Source organism: Callospermophilus lateralis, unplaced genomic scaffold (genome assembly GCF_048772815.1).
Source record: "Callospermophilus lateralis isolate mCalLat2 unplaced genomic scaffold, mCalLat2.hap1 Scaffold_73, whole genome shotgun sequence".
Taxonomy (NCBI): domain Eukaryota; kingdom Metazoa; phylum Chordata; class Mammalia; order Rodentia; family Sciuridae; genus Callospermophilus; species Callospermophilus lateralis.
In genome coordinates, this window is record NW_027515346.1 from 8,931,790 (window position 1) to 8,956,314 (window position 24,525).

Sequence of the window (24,525 nt, forward strand, 5' to 3'; positions counted from 1 at the left end):
TTTTCTGAAAAATCAGGTAGTGGCTCACTCCTGGCTCTTGACAACTTCACAGAGTTTGCCAAGGAGACCAGATGTGAGACAGGACAGGACATTTCAGGGATCATAGTATGGCCCATTATTCAGAGGATACTCTGGATAGTCACAGACCTATTTGGGGGGAGGAGGTGCCATTGTGGGTGTGGGTGTGGGTTGGTGGTTTTGTCTCATGTTCTGAGATTAGGTAGGAAAGGCGGTTTGTTTGGTTTGGAGCGAACTAATTCTAATAAGTAGTTTGACAAGGGCAGTGTTTCTTTTTCTGTGTATCACACTGTGTCCGTGGTTGTAGACATTAGAAAAGAGAATGCATCAGTTGATGTGTCCTGTCTAGTAGAAAGCTTCCCAGCATTCATCCAGCCCAATTTATGAATGGACTGTGGCTTGCCATATTGATGGGCAATACCTGCTACCTTCGTAACTTGATGTTTTCTTCATGAATTCTGGCCACTCTCGAGAATAGGCTCATGATTTTGTTTCCAAGTTATTTACCACCTCCAAGCTCTGTGACATGGCCATGTACTAGATAGCTGAAGGGAATGGCGAGCATGTCAGAAAACTCAGATATCAGTGTGACCAGTAAAGTCTCGGTGGAGAAACCCTGCTTTGGGCCATTTGCTTACATATTGTTTTGTTGCTCTGAGAGTCAGGAATGACTTAGTCTCAGGCCACTCCTTTGTGAAGCCTGAAGAAAAGAGTTTTCAAATGGAAATAAATAGGCTTCATCTGTGGCTCTTTTCTTAATTAATTAGGAAAGAGATGTGTCTGAATCAGCCTCTTTGCCAAGTGTGATTCTTTGGCTTAGATTCTCAGCACCTGATGGATCTAAAGAAAGATCCCATGTGTGCAGCCAAATCCAAAATGGCAAAAAAAGCTGTCATTGTGGATGAAGTCTCTTGCCTTCCTCTGTAAGGTTCCTGAATTCCATCAAGTGAGATAGAGATCATTTGGGTTAAATTAGTTCTTAAAAGCCATTATGAGGCTATCCCATAGGTGCTTGGTTTTACTCATCTCTCCAATTCACATAAAGAATCTGTACCCGACACTCAGTAGGCCTCAAATTGGAGAAGTGGAGCAGTATTAAGGGCAGGCCTATTTGATCACTCCTGGTACACAGAAAGCTTGTACAGGCCACCATGAATGTAGGGAAATGAGGGTCAACGGAGCTAATTTTGGACACTGTCTTGGGCTGTGCTAATGCTCTCAAATGTCAATCCTATTGGTGACTACATATTTGTTTCTTCCTAAGATTATATACTCAAACTCAACCCTGTTGAAAATGTCTAATCCTATCACTGACTTTACACTTAGCCTGATTTCATAATGTCTCTAAGGATATCTGCTTTCCTACATGACTGACTCTTCACTTGTGTTGACATTTACATTGACTCTCTAATCGAAACCCTATTGCTAAAAAACTTTTGTTCCAAATCCTATACTCTCTCTTCTTCCTAAACCTACTGACTATCTTTCTAATCCTTCTGCCTATCACTTTTTGAATGGATGTTCTCTTCTACATTCAGTCATGCGAGTAAAGGTTGGGCAAGTGTTAAAGGAAGAGACAACCAAGAGACTGTCTCATGCAACAGCAAAGGTTTTATTGGGGATCAAACATGCTGGGGCTCAGAGCTCACTTGAGTAGAGCAGAGAGGCCTGAGAACAGCTTAAGCAGAGCTTATATACTTTTCTTGGAGAGGGCAGGGAGGGAAATTTATTGATGGATCAGGGCAAGTGGGCTGTTTGCATTCAAACAGGTGAGGGAGTACATTCTGCAGTTTGGCAGTTGGGGACAGCACATTCAGGGAACAAGTTTAGCAAACAGTTTGCAAGATTTTAACAGTGTTTTTTTTAAGCATACAGAAAAACAGGAAGTGACAAGTACAAGATCTATCAACCTTTCATTCCCCACTTCTTCTTCTGGCTACTTTTCATCATATAAGTGAACGTTGTGGGGGTGTCACATTCTATGTCTGCTAGTGGGGTATTACCATAAGTTTAACTTATCCAATTTGATCTTGGAGAAAATAAATTACACGGTTGAAGAAACAGGGTTTTATTGTTAGCAATAATATGGGGATTTTTATTGGACCAGCCAGGGTTGAAAAAAACATAGTTAAAGAGGGGGACTGTGTAATCCAAGACTCAAACCACCCTTTTGGGGCCTCTCTCTCTCGTTGACGCTCTTCAAGTTGTCTTTTTAATTTACTCATAGTTTTTTTTACAACTCCAGTATTGTCGACATAAAAACAACATTCTTCCCTCAATGCAGCACAAAGGCCCTCTTCTCTCTTGAAGAGGAGGTCCAACCCTCGACTGTTCTGTAAAACAACTTCAGAGAGAGAGGTTAAATATTCCTGCAAAGCTGTGATGGAGGTTTCTAAAATCTTTAAGTTTTGATCCATTGCTGCTTCTAATTGTTTCATTTGTTGTGTCCCATGGACCAGGGCAGTGGTTCCTGTGCCCAACCCTGCAGCAACTCCTATTTGTAATAGAATGGCTAAGGCGAGGGATATATGATCCCAGTGGAACCGGGTTTTATGCCCCCCTCTTTGATCTTCAAATGAACCTGCATCATGATAGAGCACTCTGGGAAACAACTGCACCATTACACAATTAATCACATTTGTTGACCATTTCATGAAAACATAAACAATGTTTAAGTATATAGAATTATACTGTTGTAGGGAAGGACAAGGCAAGGCACCTAATATAGCACCAACGACACAGAAACTGTCTTATTTGGTTGCAACCAGATTCAGAGGGCATTGCTTCTGTTGTAATCAATTAATTTCCTGAAACCCAAGTTTAGGTAGTTTCAGAATTTTGTACCCAACATGTAAGGGAAGGGGCTTAGAAGTTCACAGTCTGCAGAAGGTCACAAGAAGCAGTTTTTGTTTCTGTTTTTTTCTCAGTTCAGGGCATGTCAACTTTTAAAGGACACCTGGGTGGGGGAGAGCTTTTGCTTCCCTTTCTTTTTTTCCCCTGCCAGCTGTTTCTATGCAGCCCAGTTTGTAACTTCTTTATCTAAAAAATGTAGCCATCTCCGTGAAGCTCCAGCTCAAGGCCAGAGGCCTTTTTTCACATATTTTGTGAAAAACTACTAAGGGTGTGTCTAGATCAGGAGTGCTGAATTTATTAGCCAGTTGCCAAGTAGACCAGGGCAACAGGAAAAGAGGAAGTTTATCTACAGTGAACTCTTTTATAGGGACTCTTTTGCTGAAAGTCTTAATGTCAGCCATCATGAAGACTTCTGGAGAAGGTCAGTTAAGACTTTTCTGTGGGCCTGGTACAGAGGGGGAAGTCTGGGAAGGCAGGGCTGAGAGCAGCTCCATGGATCTGAGAATGAGGATGGAGACATGTTAAAGAATATTGGGAAAGGGGTTTGACATTTTCTAGCAACAATAACTTGAGCAGTAGAACAAGTAGAGCAGAGGGGAAGACAGGAATGAGTATCCCAAAAAGCCTGTGAGGGACTTTAAATTCTTAGTAACCTGTTTACAGTGATGACAAAGCAACTTTTAAGGCCATTTTTATTACATATAGGATAGGGGTCTGAGAGCTCTCCTCAGCTGGTTTGAGATTTGGGTTAGCTGGTAAGAGGACCTGGTGGGACCCGTTGTGAGAACTGACAGGAGAAGAGAGGAGTGAGTGAGTGGAGTGGTACCTCAGTACCTCTTACCTCAGCAAGGGGGCAATGGTCTGAGAACCAGCAGAGGTTTGGGTTTTTGATCTAGTAATTGGAGGGGAGAAATCAAATTCCTGAGGTGGGTGTGACAGCAGAGAGTCTGGAGCAGAAGGCTGAGGGTGAGCATGTATTTGAGAAGCATAGTTCAGGATGTGAGCAAAGGAGGGAAAAGGCCTCCACATAGGGAAAACTTCTTTCACTCTTTTGAGCACTTGCAGAAGTTAAAAATGTCAAGCAGAATTTGAGGATCTAGTGACCCCTCTGTGGGCCATCGGTTTTGGTTATCTAATTGGTAATATGGCCAATGCTGTGTACAGAATTTGATGAGGAGTTTAGGTTCCATCTGGCAGTCCCCGTATGCTCACATCCCCATGACTTACAGAAGAAGTTGGCTCTCCCCCCAAACAGCCGTGACTGTTTGTGGCTTTGATAATCTGCCTCACAAACATAGTAGTCTAGGCTAGCCAACCTGCATCTGGCTCACGTGTCCCTAAATCCATAATGTTTGTTTCCATTATCTATTGTACGGAAGGGATTTAATGGAATTTTAGTGGGATTCTCTATATCAGGGATATACCAATAGGAAAAACCTATAGCCAGCTGACAAATGTCTGTGTGGAGAGATTGCCACCACGTCCGTAAGGGGGCTGTATGCGAGATAGACCATACTTCTCGTTCAGTAGGATTTGTGATCAGCCATCGCTACTTAACGGGCTCATGAGGGTTAGGACTACTTGTGGTCAAGGGGAGAGTCTATAGCCTTATCCACACAAAGAATACACAATTTGCAAGTGTTACCAGTTTTTTCCAGTTTTCAGCCACAGTCTGGACATGGTGCCGGCTTGAGATGAGAGGCATCAATTCAGGAAGTGATTCCGTCAACCTTAACTGCTGTAGGTGTTATAAGTAGCACCTAGTATGCTCCTTTCCAGTGTGGTTCCAGAGATGACACCTGTTGTCGTCTTATGTAGATGAAGTCTCTTACTTGATATTGATGTGGAGTCCCCTTGTCCCCAGTTTGGTAGGCAGTGGCCATCTGTTTTCACAGGTATCCCTGAGTTCTTTCAAGAGCTTTAAGTCTGTCAAACAAGGGGGTGTGGAAGGGATCGTTAGGTCTTAGAGTTGGGGTAGGACCCTTACTGGAGGAGGGGCAACATAGAGAATTTCATAGGGGATGAGGTTACACAATGAAAGAGAGGGAGTATTTCTTGCATGAAACAGTGCATAAGGCAGGAGCACAGTCCAAACTTTTATGCCGGTCTCTAAGCTTAATTTCGTTATGGTCTCTTTAATGGTTCTAATCATTCTTTCTACCTGTCCTGAACTCGGGGGTCTATAATCACAATGTAACTTCCAATTAATCCCCAGGATCCTGGCTCACCCCTGACTTACCAGGGCCACGAACAGCGGTCCATTATCAGACCCTACTACTTTAGGCAGTCCTTTTCATGGAAAAATATCTTCCAGGATCTTCTTGACAACCATTTGCACTGTTTCTTTTTTTTTCTTTTTCTTTCATTTTTTTCGTGAGGAAGTCTTCAATGCATCCTGAAAATGTATCTACAAAGACTAGGAGATATTTAAGTCCATTACTTGCTGGCTTAATTTCAGTAAAGTCCACCTCCCAGAATTGTCCTGGTCTGGTTCCTCGTAGGTGCTTTCCTGCAGGAAGCTTGGAAGGGTAAACATTAACCAATTGATTGACCCGACAGGCTTTTGTTACCCATTCAGTTATTTCGTTTCATTGTGAGTTGCTTAGTGGAAAACTCTGTTCTTGATCCTTCAGGAATGAATGCAGTTTCTTTGAACCAAGGTGAGTGAGTTGATGTACATTTTCTACTGACATAGTTAGAGTCATGATTATAGGAGTTTTTACTGAAGGATTTAGAAATTCCACTTGGGGGCCTTCAGGGTTAAAAGTTATTTTGTCCCAGAGTTTGGTGAGCAGATCTCTGCCCATCAATGGGGCCAGGCATTCTGCGATTACTAGGAAGGAGTGAAGGATTTTTCCTTTCCCCTGGTCCATGGTCCTCTTAGTTTTCAAATTCCCATGTTTACTGCCATTAGCCCCTTGAATTAGAGACCTTTTATTTGATAGAGGGCCCAATGGGGCCTTAAGGGCTGAGTATATTGCCCCTGTATCTACTTCAAAGTTTACTGGGGTCTCCTTCACTTCAAAAGTTACCCTGAGGCCGGGGAGAGGATCTGAGCCCCGACTTTCTTATTCATCCTCCAGATTCAAAATGTCTGGCTGGCATGACTGTCTCTTTCTAGGGCACTCTTTGGCCCAGTGTCCTTATTCCTTATAGTAGACCCATTTATCTGAGGCCAGGGGTGGCCTCTAGTGTGGGCCCAGTTATCCCTTCCTGTCTCCATGTTTCTTAATTTCTGGCCTATTTGTTGTTATGACCAGGACCTTAGTCAATGCCTTAGTCTGTCTTTTGTTTCTTTTATCCTACCTTTGCTACCTTCTCTTCCTCAGTTTCTCCCTTATGGTATACCTTCTTGGCTTCTCTGACTAAATCTCTCAAAGTCATATCTTGTAATCCATGTAAGCGTTGTAACTTTCTTTTTATATCCAGGGCAGGTTGCCCAATAAAGGCCATCATGACAGATGCATTTTGATCCTCTGACTGAGGATCGAAAGTAGTATATCTCCTATATGCCTCCCTTATTCTCTCTAGAAACATAGAGAGAGTTTCATCAGGCCCTTGAATATTCTCTCTTACCTTGGCCAAATTTGTTGGGCGCCTAGCGGCCACTAAGATACCCACGATTAGAGCCTGGCGATAAGTGGACAGATGCTCTCTACCTTCAAAGCTGTTGGGGTCCCAGTTGGGTTGTTTCAAGGGAAAGCTGGCTTTGAATATGTTGGGAAGTTGTGTCAGTCACACATCTGGTCCAAGGATATTTTTCTAGCATCCAGGAGGATTCTCTTTTGTTCCTTTCTCATGAAGGGAGTCCCTAGGTGTTGTTGGCAGTCATCCCAAGTAGGCTGGTGTGAAAACATCAATGACTCAACCAGACCTGGGAGCCGGGTTGGGTCCTTGGTAAAAGGTGGATTGTAATTTTTCCACTTATACAGGTCTGAAGAGGAGAAAGGCTAATACTGGTAGGCTTGTATTTTTCCCCATGGCTGTCGTCAATCATTGGCCCATAGGGATGGAGGGGGAGCAACACGGGAGTTCCAGGGTTTTCAATCATTTGCCGACAGTGAGTTCCTTTAGCCGGGCCAGTTTCCTCCAGGGGAGGAGGGGCTGTGAGTGCCACAGGGGAGTTATCTGGAGGGCGCTGGGCTGGCTTAGCTTCCTCCAATGGCGGAGAGGCTGAGTCAGCAGCAGGGGAATCACTTCGAGTGTGTTGGGGGTTCGGGGATGAGGGCAGAGGATAAGGAGGGGGACGAGAGTCCAGTAGAGTCAAATCTTGTGACTCAGGAAGAATAGAGGGTGGAGGAGAAGGAGAAGCAGAGGGTTTGAGAGATCGTGGGGGAAGGAGTAGGAGCGGGAGCAGGGGCAAAGAAAGGCTATACCCATGAAAGAGAATATTTGCAGAGGTCCTGCCAAGTTAAGTGATATGGCTGTTGATCCGGATGGCTATGTGGCCCTCTCTGAAAGACAATATCTCTGACTTTTTAAATTAGTGGGGAGTATTAAGATCCTTCTAGGGGCCATCCGAATCCAAAGCTGGGCCATTCTGAGGCACAGAGAGTCTGCCAGGTCCAGCGTTTTACTGAAAAATAAAGATTCTGAGCCCTTAAGAGGACTTTGGTCCAGTGATCAAGGGTCAGAGAGAGAGGAATTGAAGTAATCTGTCCCATAATGAAAGATACACAAACAGTAAAAGCAACGACACACGACACAGACAAGAAAAGACAATAAAGACATGCAATGGACGTCCAACACTGAGACCAGGACTGAGCAGCCGGCAAAATCCGATGGGCTGGCAATACTGAATCTGAAACAAAATATCACTGAGTCGAGGAGACTATTGTTTTTCAATTTTCCGAGTCCTCTGTGGCGTCCCCCAGGGACGTGGCCTGTGGCTCTGGTGACAGGTCTGTCAGCCACCAGTGGAGAGAACTCATGCTCTTCATCGACAGCCATTTTACAAAGCCCTAACTTGAACCCTGAAACCAGAAAGATGCGCCCTACTTACCCCGAGAGGAGCCCGTTGGGGTCTCTCATCCGCCACTGCCAGATCTCGGTGGAATCTAAATATGTAAAGGGAGGGTGAGCGTTGGTGGAAGAGACCACCAAGACACTGTCTCATGCAAAAGCAAAGGGTTTATTGGGGATCCAGCATGCTGGGGCTCAGAGCTCATTTGAATAGAGCAGAGAACCCTGAGAACAGCTTAAGCAGAGCTTATATACTTTCCTTGAAAAGGGCAGGGAGGGAAGTTTATTGATGGGTCCAGGAGAGTGAGCGGTTTGCGTGCAAATGGGTGAGGGAGTACATTCTGCAGTTTGGCAGTTGGGGACAGCACATTCTGGAAACAAGATTAGCAAACAGTTCTGAAGATTTCAAAAGTGTTTTATTAAGCATACAGAATAACAGGAAGTGACAAGTACCTATTTTATTAACATTTCACTACCGACTATACTTTGCCAGATTTCCTAATGTCTCTATTGATATCTGCTTTCCTACATATTTTTCCCAGTTCATCATTGTGACTGACTCTTCACATGTGCTGACATTTACATTCACTCTATACCCGAAACCCTATAGCTAAAGAAATTTTGGTCCAAATCCTATACTCAGTCTCCTTAATAAACCACCAACTATCTTCCTAATCCTACTGACTATCCCTTTTTGACTGGAAGTTCTCTTTGAAAATCAATCATCCAAGGTACAAGGTCGTATGCAATTGTATATCAATTTATCTGAGACATCTGTGAAGAAAATAAATCAAAGCTAAGTATCGCAATCAAGGGCCCAATTCCCTTCTGGGCTTCAAATCTTACCTATATTTGTGTTTTCATACTTATATTTCACCTATATATTCTTGTAAATATCGCAGTTTTCCAATAAAATTATTCATCCAGCAGAGTGATTCCTAATCCAAATCAAACCTGTTATTAACCCTAACCATACACTGTTCCCTCAATCTAACTTTACAGAAGAGCAGGGATAGAGTTGGTCTTACAATACAGGAATGTAAGGGATCTTCCAACAGCTGAGAAACTCAAAGGTCCATGCAAAAATGATCCCTGGAGAAGCTGTAGACAGCTATGAAGGAACTGAGAAAGCAAAAGTCATCTTCCATTGCAAACAACCTCGTCAGCATGAAGGGATGTGTCTGAATCAGCCTCTCTCTTCTTTATGTAGAGAAGAAGGACCAAACCAGGCCTGTGTGGAGAGCTGTTCCTGGTTACCAATGGTTTATATACCATTCTAACTTGTGAAAGTGTCATAGAAAGAAGGGGCAGCCTCCATTTCATGGGACCCTTGGAAGCAACTGTTAGGACAACGTGGTTGCCAAGGCAGTATTCTCATTCAGTTCCTGAACGAAGTGACCTCACCTCACATCCTTGGTGATGGAACTCTTTGAACTTGGGATCCAGGAAGCCAGGCACTCAAATCCAGTCCCAGTCCCAGTCCCAGTGGTCTCACTTCTTTGGATTTACCAAGGACAGAATCAGTCTTTTTTTGGTACCTACTGATGTGAGGATGGCCAAATGCCAGAAAAGCTTAGAAGAGTGGCCTTTCCTGAGAAAGCAGGTAGTGGCTCACTCCTGGCTCCTGAAAACTTCACAGAGTTGGCCAAGGAAACCAGATCTGAGACAGGACTGGCCATTTCAGGGCAACATTGTATGCCCCACCAGTCAGTGGACACACCCGATAGTCAGAGACTTACTTTGGGGATGGAGGTGCCTTTGTGGGTTTGGGTGTGTGTTTGTGGATTTGTCTCATGTTCTGAGAATAGGTAGGAAAGGCGGTTTGTTTGGTTTGGAGTGAACTGTTTCTAATAAGTGATTTGACAAGGCGAGTGTTTCTATATCTGTGTATCCCACTGTGTCCGTGGTTGTAGACATTAAAAAAAGAATGCATCAAAGGATGTGTCCAGTCTAGTAGAAAGTTTCCCAGCATTCATCCTGCCCAATTTATGAATGCACAGTGGCTTGCACTATCTATGGGCTGCCGCAGACTAGCTGGGCACAAAATCACGAGCCACTCACAGCCTTGTAGATTCAAACAGCAATTCTTTATTCCCAAACTCACACTGGCAACCTACAAAAACGTTCTGGGGGAATTCACGTTCTGGGCCCAAATCATGTTCTGAATCCCAAAACCTCTGTGAATCCCATGAGAACTCATGAGGAACTCAAGGAGCGGGCATCCCTGAGGCAGCAGGATAAGCCCTATTCCCAGCAGGGTACACCTTAAACCTGGAACCGCCCTAAACCCAAGGAGCGGGATTCTCCCTAATCCCAGCAGGATACACCCTAAACCTGAATCCGCCCTGGTCCTTGAGCAAGGTCACCTTACACGCAATGACACTGCAAATGACCTGGGTCATGCCATGCGTCATTCTTACTTAGCAATGGCCCTCAGCATCTCCCCCATTCTGATTAATTAAACAACAAGCAATGTGGCTTAAGGACCGTGCCTGGTAGGTTGTCCAATTCAACATATGGTTCTTACCCATCATGGGAAAAACTGACCTCTAGGCGTCAGCCTCCTGTCTTAGGATGATACCACTGCAATTGCATCATACCCTTCACTGACTACCGATCCAGCATACAGCCATACTTGTGGATAGGCCTATGCACCAGTGTGGGCGGGTGAGGTTCTTGGTGTGGAACAGAGATGCCAGTAATTTCGAGCCTGCTGAGTAGTGCGTCTAGAGCTGTTGTGGGCAGGTGTGTGACAAAACATCTGTGCTGGGGCCATGTGGATATGCCATTGGCTTCCAAATAGCTTGTGATTGACATGGTGCAGCCAGCAGACCCTTCTATGTAGAGGAATCTTGTTATATAGAGAGGTTTCAGGGGAATGTTCAGAATCAGGTTGCTATGGAAAAGGGGGCAATGGGGCAAGCTATGAGGGATAGAAGCATGGATGGTGCATTTTCCTGCAGAACCTGACGCACCACAATTGACAGAACTCCCTCCAGCACTGTGTCCCAGTTGAACTCCTTGTATGTCGTGAAGCAAATACCAAACTCCAAGTGCAGCAGCAAGAAACACCATGAAAAGTGGAGGATGACCAAATGGCTTCACAGTCCACACGGGAAAACACTTAGCCCACAGTGGTCACAGTTTAGCTACAAAGAGATAATTCAGCACTGCTGCTTCATGTTCATTGGAAAATACGAAACCATGTCCTCCATGTCACATAGATGCAGATCCAGCTTTGATGGTCTCACTACAAAGAAAGCTCAAACTTCTGACAACAACATATATTTCAAGTGCCCAACCTCAGAGGCAATTTCTCAAAAAGTTTTTAGTCCAGAAGAGATCCGTGTTTGTGGAGTGTTTACCCTGTCATTTGCTTTTGGAAACTCCTCAACCATTTCCAAGTTTGTGAACTCCTGAGCATTTTCCATTCCAGATATGTATTCACAAATTTTCTAACTCTTTTACTCTAATTTAATTGTGTCTTAACCCAAACAGAATAGAAATACAAGCGGTTCAAAGGAGGCATGGTGTATATTTGGACTTGCCTTTTGCATGATAAAATTTAGGTGTTATACATTTAGTCAATTTTCAATTAAATAGTTCTCCACGTGTTTTCAAAATTAAAAAACATGTGTATTTCTGTCTCCCTTTCTCTGAAGCTTATTCAACACATGTATTTTTATATGCACATATAGAATGCTACCTGGTATCACACGTACATTTTTGTGAGGTGGTTTACTCGGCAAATAGAAATTGAGAGAAGAGATCACTCATCCTAAACTCTGTTGGAACTGAATATTCAATCTATGGGTGAGCTTCCTAGTAGAGCAAAATTATACATTAATCCATGTTCTGTAAAATATATATTTTTGGATCTGTGGATGATATATATTTAATGATGAATTTCCATTGGCATATATATTGCTACATTTTAATGTCTGTGTGAGTGTTCTGTGTGTGTGTGTGTGTGTGTGTCTGCGCATAGTCTCCAGATTTTTCAAAATATGAAAAATATGTGTCTTATATACAGTCCCAAACTTCATTTATGTTCATGTATGTGGATTTATAATCAAATTTTCACAAGATTATTCTCAGAAATATTCATCCACCTGAAATACTTATTTGTTTCCTAGTACTGAGAAATAACATCAGTGAATGGTGCATTCAAATCCTAATATTTCTACAGTAACTGACCCAGTTTAACATCAATGCAATCAGATTCCTATCGGACATGATGTGTATTTTGAGGCTCATTTTTATTCGACACTGGTACATTACTATTTCTTCAGTTTATCCACAGCATAGGATATATACATCATCCACCAGTTCACAAATTTATAGGCATTTGTTTCACTTTCAATCAAATCCTGCTTCAGAACACATGTATTCCTCCAGGTTTCTTGACTGGTCTTTTCATGAAACTTCTTTCCAAACACATTATTTTCGATTTCCATAATCACTGTTGAAGCAAAACTCACACACCCTTCATGATTAACGATAAACATAATAATAACATTAGATGTATAACTGGTTGAAATGAATGACAGTATATCAAAACATGATTTCTTATATATTTACAAATAACAATTTAATTGATTATTTAAAGTGGAACCAGTTATATAATTTATTCCCAGTATTGTCTATTCATGCATTATCTCCATATTCATTGACACAAGGTATAGCTCTTTGTACCCCCAATAAGAATTCATACGTCTTCAAAATATTGCTACCAGAAATGATGAAAGAAATACTCATGTCACCTGATCTACATATACATTTTATCACAGTAATATTCTGGACACAAAATGCAAATGTCACACTTATGATTCTACTGAAGCCTAAATGGACAGTAAACATGGATTACTAAAAATATCCATGTCCAGGTTGCCTAATGCTCTCAAAAGTCAATCCTATTTGTGACTATATATTTGTTTCTTCTTAAGATTATATATTCAACCTCAACCCTGTTGAAAATGTCTAATCCTACCATTCACTTTATAGTTTGCCTGATTTCCCAATATCTCTATGGATATCTGCTTTCCTACATATTTTCCACAGTTTATCATTGTGACTGCCCCTTCACAAGTGCTGACATTGACATTCACTCTCTAACCGAGACCCTATTGCTAAAGAACTTTCGGTCCAAATCCTGTACTCACTCTTCTTCTGAAACCTACAGACTGTCCTCCTAATCCAAATGACTATCCCTTTTTGACTGGATGTTCTCTTAGACATTCAATCATCCAATGTACACTGACCTATGACATTGTATATCGATTTATCTGAGAAATCTGTGCAGAACAAAATTCAAAGCTAAGTATCCTAATCAAGGGCCCAATGCCTTTCTGGGCTTCAAATATTACCTAGATTTCTGTTTTCATACTTATATTTCACCTATATATTCATATAAATATCATAGGTGCCCAATACCATTATTCATCCCACAGAATGATTCCAAACCCAAATCAAACATGTTATTAACCCTAACCATACACAGTTCCCTCAATCCTACTTAACAGAAGAGTTGGAACAGAGTTGGTCTTACAATACAGGAATGTAGGGGTTCTTCCACCTACTGAGAAACTCAAAGATCCATGCAGAAATTTTCCCTGGAAAACATGTAGACAAGTATGTACGACCTGAGAGAGCAAAAGTCATCTTCCATGGCAAATAACCTGGTCAGGATGATGGGTTGTGTCTGAATCAGCCTCTCTCTTCTTACTGTAGAGATGATGGACCAATCCAGGCTTGTGTGGAGAACTGTTCCCGGGTGCCTATGGTTGATATACCATTCTAACTTGTGAAAATGTCACAGGAATTGGGGCAGCCTCCATCTCATGGGACACTTGGAAGCAACTGTTAGAACAAAGTGGTTCCCAAGGCAGTGACCTCATTAAGTTCCTGGAAGAAGTGACCTCACCTCACTTTCTTGGTGATGGAACTCTCTGAACGTTGGATCCAGAAATCCAGGCACCCAGAGCCAGTCCCAGTCCCAGTCCCAGTGGTCTCACTTGTTTGGATTTACCAAGGACAGAGTCAGTCTTTCTTGGTACCTACTGAAGTGAGGATGGCCAAATGCCAGGAAAGCTCCGAAGAGGGTTGTTTCCTGAGAAAGCAGGTATGTTAACCACTTGCTCCTGACTAGTTCAAAGAGTTGGCAAAGACACCAGATCTGAGACAGGACAGGCCATTTCGGGAGAACATAGTATGGCTGACCAGTCAGAGAAAACTCCGGATAATCAAAGACCTACTTGGGGGAAGGAGGTGCTTTGTGGTTGTGGGTGTGAGTTTGTGGTTTTGTCTCATGTTCTGAGAATAAGTAGGAAATGCGGTTTGTTTGATTTGGAGAGGAGTGTATCTAGTAAGTCATTTCACAATGCAATATTTCTATGTGTGTGTATCCCACTGTGTCCGTGGTTGTAGACATTAAAAAAGAGAATGCATCAATGGATGTGTCCTGTCTAGTAGAAAACTTTTCAGCTTTCATCCTGCCCAATTTATAAATGGACTGCGGCTTGCCTTATGGATGGGCAACACCTACTAACTTCCTAAGTTTCTGTTTTCTTCCTGAATTTTGGCCACTCTCCAGAATAGGTGCATGGTTTTGTGTCCAAGATATGTACCACCTCCAAGCTCTGTGACATCGCCATGTACTGGATAGCTGACGGCAATGGCTAGCATCTCAGAAAACACAGATATCAGTGTGACCAGGAAAGTCTCAGTGGAGAAACCCTGCTTTGGGCCTTTTGATTACCTAATGTTCTGTTGCCCTGAAAGTCAGGAAGGTCACTGACTCAGGCGACCTTTTTGTGAAGCCTGAAGAAAACAGTTTTCAAATGGAAATAAATGGACATCACGTGTGGCTCTTTGCTTAATTGCTTTGGAAAGGGATGTGTCTGAATCAGCCTCTTGGCCCTGTGTGAGCCAGTGGCTTAGATTCTCAGCACCTGATGCATATAAAGAGAGATCCCATGTGTGCACCCAAAACCAAAATGGCCAAAATAGCAGTCATTGTGGATGAAGTCTCTCGCCTTCTTCTATAAGGTTCCTGACCTCCATCAAGTGAGAATAGAGATCCTTTGGGTAAAATGTGTTTTTCAAATCCCTGCAGAGGCTAGCCCATAGATGCTTGGGTTTTCTAATGACTCCAATTCACACAAAGAATCTATTCCTGACAGTCAGTAAGCCTCAAATTGGAGAAGCAGAGCAGTATTATGGGCAGGCATATTTGATCACTCCTGGTTCACAGGAAGGGTGTCCAGGCCACCCTGACGTTAGGCACATGAGGGGCAAGGGAGCTTATTTTGGACACTGTCTTGGGCTGCGCCCCTCATGGAATCCTCCAGCCAGAGGTTATGATGAGTGTCTCTATGGAAAAAGATGACCCCCATGTGGGAGTTTTTTGGTTTTAATTGTGGTCATGAGTGTGGTGATTTTAAGAGATGACTGGATCAACCTGGGCTTGAACTCTGGTGTGATTCCTCTTAGAGACTGAGTTCTGGAACTGACCTCAGAGATGCATTGCAATGAATTGTGTTGTGATTTTATGAGGCCATGCATGAGAGTCACCCTTGTAAAATGAGATCTATGCCCAGGGTGGCTTTCCACAGATCACTGGGAATCTCAGCCTGGATAACACATAATTTTATGCTGAAACACTTGGCAGCCATAGTTGAGAATCAAAACACACATGGACGTAACATTGTCGACTCAATGGGCCTGATTTCATGTGATCTTTTGGCCACTGTTTTGGAAGCCTTGCCTGTGAGAATTCTCCAGAGGTTTCATTGAAATGAGCTTCCTCAGAATTTAATGGTTCCTGAATGAATTAAAACCCACAGTGCCTCCAACTTCATCCTGAAAAGTGGCTAGATAATTACCATGAAATTTTTGAAATTCCCATGACCAGGTGGCACTGGAGAACCTTTGGATGTCCTGTTGCTAATCATGAGTATATCAGACATTGCCTTGATTTTCTCAGTTTCATGAAAATGGTGTAGAACAGAGATGCCCATAAGTTGGAGCCTGCTGAAAAGTGGGCCTAGAGCAGTGGTAGGAAGGTGTGTGGTATAAAATCTGTGGTGGGTCCATATGGATCTGCCATTGGCTTCCAAAATGCTTGTGACTGACATGGTGCATCCGGCATACCCTTATATGTAAATGTATCTTTTTATATGGAGAGGTTTCAGGGAAATATTCAGAATCAGGTTGCTATGGTCAAGGGGGCAAGCTATGTGGGATAGAAGCCTGGTTGGTGCATTATCTTGCCGACCCTTACACACCACACGTGACAGGACTCCCTCTAGCTCTGTGTCCCAGTTGAATTCCTTGTATTTCATGAAGCAAACACCAAACTCCCAGTGCAGCAGCAAAAAACACCACGAAAAGTGGAGGATGACCAAATGGCTACACAGTGCACACGGGGAGACATTTAGCCCTCAGTGGCCAGGGGATCTCCATGTTTATGGAGGGTTTACCTTGTCCCTTACTTTTGGAAACTCCTCTACCAACTCAAAGTTTGTGAACTCCTGAGCATATTCAATTCCAGATTTGTATTCACAGAATTTCTAACTCTTCTCCTCAAATTGTGTCTTACTTGGGGCGAAGGTAATGTCATGGCATTGTTCTGGATGAGAGTGGGAAGATTTTTGTGTAGCACATATTTGCATACACATAGGATTAATTTTCCAATTTTCCATTCGGAATACTGAATCCATGACACTAACCCATACCCTACTAGACTCTTACTACTAATTCTAATATGATGGAGAAAACTGACCCAAACAGAATAGAAATACAAGCAATTCAGAGGAGGCATGGTTTATACTTGGAGTTGCATTTTGCATTATGTAGGGTAGGAGTTATAAATCAAGTCAATTTTTTGTTGAATTAATTTTCCATGTGCTTTTAAAGTTAACAAATAAGTGAATTCCTGTCTCCCTTTCTCTGTAGCCTATTTAGCACATGTATTTTTATATGTATATATAGAATCCTACCTGGTATCACATGTACATTCTTGTGAGGTGGTTGACTTGGCAGATACAAACTGTCAGAAGAGATCACTTCACCTAAACCATGTTGCAACTGAAAATTCAACCAATGGGTGATCTTCCTAGCAGAAAAACATTATACATTAATCCATATTAAGTAAAATGAATATTTTTAGATCTCTGGATGATATATATTTTATGAAGTATTTCGATTGGCATATATATTGCTACGATTTGATGTCTGTGAGTGTGTGTGTATGTGTGTGTGTGTGTGTGTGTGTGTATTTTTTTTCAAAGTAAGTAATATATGTGTCTTATTTACACTCCCTAAATTCATTCATGTTCATATATGCGAATATATAATCAACTTTTCACAAGATTAGTCTCAGAAATATTCATCCACCTGAAATACCTATTTGTTTCCTCATACTGAAAACTATCTTCAGTTAATGGTGCAAAGAAATCCTAATATTTCTATAGTAACTGACCTAATTTAACATCAATGCAAGTAGACACCTATGAGACATGATATGTGTTTTGACTCTCATTTTCATTCAAAATTGGTACATATATATTTCTTCAGTTTATGCACATCATTGGATATATATTTCATTCACAAGTTCATAAATTAATAGGCATTTGTTCACTTTCAATCATTTCCTGCATCAGAACACATGTATTTCTCCAGGTTTTTTTTACTTGGCTTTTCATGAGACTTCTTTCCAAACGCATTATTTTCGATTTCCATAATCACGTTTGAAGCAAAACTCATACACTCTTATGATAAACCATAACCCTAATATTACTATTAGATATATAACTGTTTGGAATGAATGATTGTAAATCAATATAACATTTTGTGTATATTTTAAGATATCAATTCAATCCATTATTTAAAGTTCGAAACAGTTATATTATTTATTCACAGTATGGTCTATTCAGACATTATCTCTATATACATAGACACAGGGTACACCTATTTGTACCCCCAAACTACTTTACATGGTTTCAAAATATTGATCCCAGCAATGGTGGAAGAAATACTCATGTCCCCTGATCTACATATACATTTTATCACAGTAATATTCTGGACACAAAAAGCAAAGTTCACTCTTATGATTGTACCAATGCCTTAAAGGAAAGTGATCATGGATTACTAAAAACATCCATGTACAGGTTGCCTAATGTGCTCAAATGTCAATCCTATTGGTGACTACAAAATTCTTTCTTTCTAAGATTATATATTCAACCTCAAGCCTGTTGAAAATGTCTAATCCTATCACTCACTTTATACATTGTTTGATTTCCTATACTCTCTATTGATATCTGCTTTCCTACATATTTTCCCCAGTTCATAATTGTGACTGACCCTTCACATGAGCTGACATTTACATTCACTCTCTATGCGAAACTCTACTGCTAAAAAACTTTTGGTCCAAATCATATACTCACTCTTCTTTCTATACCTACCGAATATCTTCTTTATCCTACCGACAATCCCTTATTGAATGGATGTTCTCTTCGACATTCAATCATCCAAGGTACAATGTCCTATGCCATTCAATATATATTGATCTGAGACATCTGTGCAGAATGTATTTCAAAGCTAAGTATCCCAATCAAGGGCCCAATGCCCTTCTGGGCTTCAAATCTTACCTAGATTTCTGTTTTCATACTCATATTTCACCTGTATATTCTTGTAAATATCACAGGTTCCCAATACCATTTTTTATTCCGCAAAATGTTTCCTACCCCAAATTGAACATGTTATTATCCCTAACCATACACTGTTCCCTCAATCTAACTTTACAGAATAGCTGTGACAGAGTTGGTTTTACAATACAGGAATGTAGGGAATCTTCCACCTGCTGAGAACCTCAAAGGTCCATACAGAATGATCCCTGGAGAAGATGTAGGCAGCTATGAAGGACCTGAGAGAGCAGAAGTCATCTTCCATGGCAAACATCCTGTACAGGATGAAGGGATGTGTCTGAACCAGCTTCTATCTTCTTAATGTAGAGAAGATGGACCAAACCAGGCCAGTTTGGAGAGCTCTTTTCAGGTGCCTATGGTTGATGTAAAATTCTAACTTGTGAAAGTGTCACAGGAATTAGGGGCAGCCTCCATCTCATGGGACACTTGGAAGCAAGTGTTTGGACAAAGTGGTTGCCAAGGCAGTGACCTCATTCAGTTCCTGAAGAAAGTGAACTACCTCACTTCCTTGGTTATGGTACTCTCTGAACTTGGGATCCAGGAAGCCAGGCACCCAGTGCCAGTCCCAGTCCCAGTCCCAGTGGTCACACTTGTTTGGTTCTACCAAGGACAGAGTCAGTCTTTCTTGGTACCTACTGCGGTGAGTATTGCCAAATGCCAGGAGAGCTCTGAAGAGGGGCCTTTCCTTCGAAAGCAGGTAGTGGTTCATCACTGGCTCCTGACAACTTCACAGGGTGGACAAGGAGACCAGATCTGAAACAAGACAGGCTATTTTGGGGGAACATAATAAGTCTCACCTGTCAGAAGACACTCCGGGTACTCACAGACCTGCTTTGGAGAAGGAGGTGCCTTTGTGGGTGTGGGTGTTAGTTTGTGGTTTTGTCTCATGTTCTGAGAATAGGTAGGAAAGGTGGTTTGTTTGGTTTAAAATGGACTGTTTCTTATAAGTCGTTTGACAAGGCAAGTGTTTCTATGTCTAGTATCCCACTGTGTCCATGGTTGTAGGCATTAAATAATAAAATGCATCAATGGATGTATCCTGTCTAGAAGAAAGCTTCCCAGCATTCATCCTGCCCAATTGATGAATGGACTGTGGCTTGCCTTATAAATGGGCAACACCTACTATCTTCCTAAGCTCCTGATTTCTTCCTGAATTCTGGCCACTCTCCAGAATAGGCTCATGGTTTTGTGTCCAGGATATGTACCACCTCCAATCTCTGTGACATGCCCATGTACTCGATAGCTGAAGGGAATCGGAGCATCTCAGAAAACTCAGATATCAGTGTGACCAGGAAAGTCTCAGTGGAGAAACCCTGATTTGGGTCTTTTGCTTACCTATTGTTCTGTTGCCCTAAATGTCAGGAAAGTCTTTGACTCATGCCACCCCTTTGTGAAGCCTGAAGAAAACAGTTTTCAAATGGAAATGAATGGGCATCACCTGTGGCTCTTTGCTTAATTGCTTGGAAAGGGATGTGTCTGAATCAGCCCATTGGCCCTGTGTAAGTCTGTTGCTTTGATTCTCAGCACCTGATGGATCTACAGAAAGATCCCATGTGTAAATAGAAAACCAAAATGGCCAAAAGAAGAGTCAATGTGAATGAAGTCTCTTGCCTTCCTCTGTAAGGTCCTGACCTCTATCAAGTTAGAATAGATATCCTTTGGGTCAAATAAGTTCTTCCAAACCCTGCAGAGGCTAGGGCATAGGTGCTTGGATTTTCTCATAACTCCAATTCACACAAAGAATCTATACCCGACAGTCAGTAAGCCTCAAAATGGAGAAGCAGAGCAGTATTATGGGCAGGCCTATTTGATCACACTTGGTCTCAGGAAGGTTGTCCAGGCCACCCTGACTTTAGGCAAATGAGGCATAAGGAAGCTAATTTTGAACACTGTCTTGGGCTTCGCCCCTCATGGAAACCTCCAGCCAGAGGTTATTATGAGTGCCTATATGGCAGAAGATGAGGGTCATGTGGGATCTTTTTGGTTTCAATTGTGGTCATTTGTGTGGTGGTTGGAAAAGAGATGACTGGGTCCACCTGGGTTTGAACTCTGGTGTCATCCCCTTAGAGACTGAGTTCTGGAATTGACCTCAGAGAAGAATCGCCATGAATTGTGTTGGGATTTTATGAGGCCACTCCTGAGAGTCGCCCTTGGAAACTGATATCTAGGCCCAGGGTTGCTTTCCACATATCACTGGGAATCTCAGCCAGGATATTACATGTTTTATTCTGAAAGACTTGGCACTCATTGTTGAGAGTCAAAACACACATGAACCTTACATTGTAGACCTCAATGGGCCTGGCTTCGTGTGACCTTTTGGCCACTCTTTGCAAAGAATTGGCTGTGAGAGTTCTCCAGAACTTTCATTGAAATGAGCTTCCTCCCTATTTAATGGTCCTAAATGAATTGAAACCTACAATGCCTTCAACTTTATCCTTGAAAATTGGCTAGATAAATACCATGAAATTATTGACATTCCCATTACTAGGTGGCACTGGAGAACTTTTTGATGTCTTGTGTCTGATCATGAGTGTACCAGACAGTACCTTGATTGACTTAGTTTCATGAAAATGGTGTAGAACAGAAATACCAGTAAGTTGGAGCTTACTGAATAGTGGAACTAGAGAGGTGGTGTGCAGGTGTGTGATAAAACATCTGTGTTGTGGCCATGTGGATCTGACATTGGCTTGCAAATGGCTTGTGACTGACATGGTGCATCCAGCAGAATCTTATATGTCTGAAACCTCTCCATATAAAGGCATCTTTTTATATGGAGATTTTCAAGGCATTGTTCAGAATCAGTTTGTTATGGTCAAGGGGGAAATCTATGTGGAATTGAATCCTGGTTGTTACATTCTCCTGCAGACCCTGACCCACCACACGTGACAGAACTCCCTCCAGCACTGGGTCCCAGTTGAACTCATTGTATTTCATGAAGCAAATACCAAACTCCCAGTGCAAGAAACAACACGAAAAGTGGGGGAAGACCAAATGGCTTCAAAGTCCACACAGGGAGACACTTATCCTTAAGTGGCCACAGTTTGATACAAATAGTGAATTCAGCACTGCTGCCTCATGTCCTTTGGAAAATAAGAAACCATGTCCTCCAGGTCACATAGATGCAGACACAGCTTTGATGCTCTCAATAGAAAGGAAGCTAAATCTCCTGATAACAACATATATTTCAAGTGCCTAACCTCAGAGGCAGTTTCTTAAGGAGTCTTTAGGCCGGCAGAGCTCCATGTTTGTGGAGTGTTTACCTGTTAGACCAGGACGCTAGAAAAGACCACTGACTCCAATTAAAATCAAATTAAAGCAAGCTTATTATTTCCACTGGTCAGGCTGTGCCTCCCTCCCATAATGGTGGTAACAATACAGCAACCCCACTTTTTCTACAGCCCAGCTTTATAGCCCAGAAAGTTACACAAAACCGGGGTTACAGATAACAGATCTCTGACAAGCATCACACTAATGGTAGTTTAGATTTTTTTTGCTGTCCCCAACATCAGAATTTATGAGGACCATTAGAGCTTCAGAGAGGGTCATTTTCTGGCCAGGGAAGCCCAATATTTATGAGGTGTCACTAACGTTTCAGAGAGGACTGATATCTGGTCAGAGAGCAAGGAATGGGTGAGTTCAAGGCACTGGCTGGCATTCCAAGCAGGTTCAGAATTTCAGTAATTTAAAGTTAAGCCAAAACTATCTTTTCATGGCTTTGTGGCAAGATGGCTACCAATTTTAATAAAAGATCAGGTTGAGTTTATCATTCCCCCCTTTTCTAATGTGTCCCTTTCAAATCTTTGATAGGGTAGGGGAAGAGCACTGAGGAAATTTTAATCATTCAGGTAACAGTCTTCAAATTTTTAGAACTCACCAAAAACTGAATTCCTGATTGTACCTGGCTTAATTATTTACTTATATTGATAGTCTATTTATTTTTGGCTTCATTGTTGTAAGAAGAGAGGCATCACACATTTTGGCTTCTTCTGAGCTGAGAGAGGGTGATGTTAGGGGACATGGCATGAGGGACATGAGTTGCCTTTTGGAATTCAGTTAAAGGACATGAGTTGCCTTTTAGAAGTCAGTTTGTTTTGAAGTCTGGTTGGGAAAGAACAGGTTGTAAAGGCATCTGAGGATGGATTCTTCTATGACAGAAACAAAAACCATGAGTACTGAATAAATGTTGCAGCAGCTGGAACATGTCACTGTATAGATGTTCCCTCACCAGTCTTTAATATCCCCAGTTATCAGGACTGTCAACTTAATATTTAAAATTTAGTGTTACAGTTGTCCTTCCCCATAAGTTACAGTTTAATAATTTATTGTCACTGATCTTGCAAAATCCTTTTAGTAGTTTTATCTCTGTGTCTAATAGAGAAACTTTTAATTCTGTTACTCAGGGCTGGATAATCGTACTAGCAAACACCAAGCCTACCTGTGTAGGTTAGGAATATCTGTAGGCCTTAAACTAAAAACTTCTGCCTCTGGAAGCTCCTCTTGATAGTCTCTTTTTATGGTTATCAGGCATTCTTGTCTGAGAATCCTTCTTTGTAACCTCCAGTCTTACTTATTTTGGGAGGCTAACATAAAGTGTATACCTTAAAATATTATTATCATTAATCTTTAAAATGCACAGGAATGGCTGTATTTTGTTATTTACTGTCTTTGCTAAGTGTTTAAGATGAAGCAGTCAAACTGACTTTTGTTTCTATCTATTGTTAACAGTCAGCTGAGCTTTTATGGAAGTCATTTCTGGGGAATCTTGAGAGCAGCTTCTCAGTTCTGCTAGTGTTATTTGCGCTAGGTGGGTCCAGGTCTTGCTTGACAGTGTGGCTTCCCTCGGAAGCATCAGGGATGTCTCCCTTCTCTGATGACTCTCCTCTTCGTAACAAATGCACTGATTGGCTTTCTGTACTCCAGTGGTCTCTTTTATCTCCCTGATCAGGAGGTTATGTGGCTCAGAGTTGCAAAGCTCTTTAGAGAAGTACCCTGTTCCCTGGATTTAGATTGACTCAGAGGGCAAGAGCCAAATATTGGTTTTCTTGACCCTTTCATTTAACTTTAATTTTAAATCCTAATCTTAAACATCCAACAAATAAATTTTAACAGCCTTACATTTAGAGTACTGGGCTTTAATGTCTATAACTTTATAATTATTTATTTTTTTAATAAATTGGGATCTGTATTATTCTCTCTGTATTGTAGGTGATGACCTATTATCTTGAAAAAACCCATGTTGTGTTCTTAAAGCAACACATTTGTAAAACAATAACAGGGAATCTTTAGATCACTTATAAGAAAATTTCAAAATAAAATTAACAAAAGTAAAAATAGTTAGTTCGTGTAATACCTACCCTGAATTTTTTGGCTGAGTTATACATTATATCCCCTGTTTGAGATCCTAGTAATCTTGACAGAAAAAAAAAACAGGTTTTGAACATAACTCTAAATGAAATAAAATCTGACCTACTGCTTTTGTAGTTATTCTAACATGTAGTAAGTTGGGACACAGAGCCTTATCTCAGGTAAGGCAGGGCTCTTTATAAATCTCAAGTGTTTTAGTTCTAAAGCCAAAATTTGTTTTTTTAAATATCATTTACAAAGTTTACATAAATTGTTTGAGGTCACATGAAAATTAGCTAACATGATATGATATCACATTTAAAACATGAATTAAAGAAAGGCTGAATGTTCTTAACCTTTACATAGATTAGGCTCTCATTAAATTAAAAATATATTTAAATTGTTCCCAATGTAAAAAGTAACATAAAACTTTACATGTCTTATTGATAACAGATAAATGAATGCCCAATATATATTTTTACTATACAACTTCAGAATAGCAGCTTGATATAATGCTCTTTTAAGTTTCTACCTTACAGACTTGTATACCTGGAAGATATAAGCACATTAATAGCATCATAATTACATGGATGTTTCTACATTATCCCGGTTAAGCTTTTAAAGAAATGGCAGTACAGTGCTC